Source organism: Tupaia chinensis, unplaced genomic scaffold (assembly GCF_000334495.1).
Source record: "Tupaia chinensis unplaced genomic scaffold, TupChi_1.0 Scaffold000473_1, whole genome shotgun sequence".
In the NCBI taxonomy this organism is placed as follows: domain Eukaryota; kingdom Metazoa; phylum Chordata; class Mammalia; order Scandentia; family Tupaiidae; genus Tupaia; species Tupaia belangeri.
The window spans coordinates 2,518,972-2,520,569 of NW_006159982.1; the positions used below are offsets into that span (position 1 = coordinate 2,518,972).

Below are 1,598 nucleotides of genomic sequence, written 5' to 3' on the forward strand. Positions count from 1 at the left end.
CTGACCAAGACGATTGTCTGTGATTTCCAGGATATGAAGATCAGCTCACTCTGATGGTGCCCATGGCTGTGCATATCCTTAGACTATTTCTAAGACTGCTAAAAAATTATTTTGATGTGATTGAGAAGAAATGCTTCAGCCTGTTCTCAGGAGTTCTTGACTAAAATTATAGACTTCTGGCATTTGTCAAAAAGTTACACCAGTCATCTTTTCTCTCCCTCTCTTTCTCTCTTTCACTTAGTCACACCGCCACACACACACACACACACACACACACACACACAGAGAGAGAGAGAGAGAGAGAGAGAGAATCCTCTGAGCTGTGTTGCTAGTTGGTATGTAAAGGTAGCATCAGGCATCTTGCTGACATTAAGAAATAAATGCACCTCCACTCCTAAGGTACAATTTTAAAAACTATATGTTAATGAGACTATTCAGAAAATAGCAAAAAGAGAGAATTATTTTATTATTACTATTTTAAAATTTTGACAGAGAGTGCATTTACTTGCCAGGAAGAGACAGAGACTCAGAGAGAGAAAGAGAGGGAGAAAATACATCCCCTCAAAACTGAAATGGTCATGTTGCACCCCCTTCTCCTCCATTTCTCCACCCTGTTGGAATTGCATATGCACCTAGCATGTTTTCCAAGTCCCTAGGACTGGAATCTGATCCACAAAGTTGTCCATGTGGGATCTGACTCCCCTAATTACTAGTCCATCAGCCAGTCCAAAAGATGATTTTTTTCTTTGTTTGTTTTTCGTTGTTTGTTTGTTTGTTTTGGAAAGGCTTTTGCTATAGGGCACATGCACTTGCCAGAAAGACAGAGATAGACAGAAAGTGAGAAATCACCCCCCAGGGGGGATGACCACACCACAATCCCTTCTCTTCCATTCTCTCTCAGGATCTTGGGCACACAAGCACATTTGCCCGGCATGAGTTTAAGCTACCAGGTCCGGGATTCAAACCATGGTTGACTACATGGGCATCCAATGACATAGCCATTACTCCAACTGCTGGTCCCAAGATGAATGTTTTTAAAAAGAAGCACTCCAAAATAAATGTAACCTCAAATTACACAAGGCCAGAAAGATTTCATACTGGCCTAACCACAGTGGTGCAGTGGTAAGACCATGCTTTGCAATGCAGAAACCATATGGAAGATCAGGATTAGGTTCCCAGGTTGACTGGTCCATGTTGGGCATCCCTGTATGTGCCAGTGATTCTGACTGGCCGGGAAAGGCTTGAAGGAGCATTGCAGAAAAACCACCTGTTGTGAAGGTTTGCCCCCCCCCTTTTTATTTTTGCCTTTCTCTGTCTCTCTCTCTCATGACATAGATAAATAAACCTAAAAGAAAAGAGAAAGGGGACCAGTAGTTAGCGTAATGGCTATGTTGCTGGACTCCCATGTAGTTGACCGTGGTTTGAGTCCCGGACCCGGTGGCTTAAAATTACGCCGGGCGCATGTGGGTGCATGCCCAAGACCCTGAGAGGAAAATGGAGGAGAAGGGATTGTGGCGTGGCCATCCCCCCTGGGGGGTGATTTCTCGCTTTCTGTCTCTCTGTCTCTCTCTGTCTGTCTAGCAAGCGCACGCACCCTA

At 44.3% G+C, this 1,598-nt stretch overlaps 1 protein-coding gene across 1 annotated transcript in view; it reads right to left on the bottom strand.

Moving 5' to 3' along the window:
- Positions 1-1,598, bottom strand: part of USH2A (usherin) — an 819,384-nt gene that overhangs the window by 364,567 nt on the left and 453,219 nt on the right. The gene's annotated exons all lie outside the window — the stretch shown is intronic.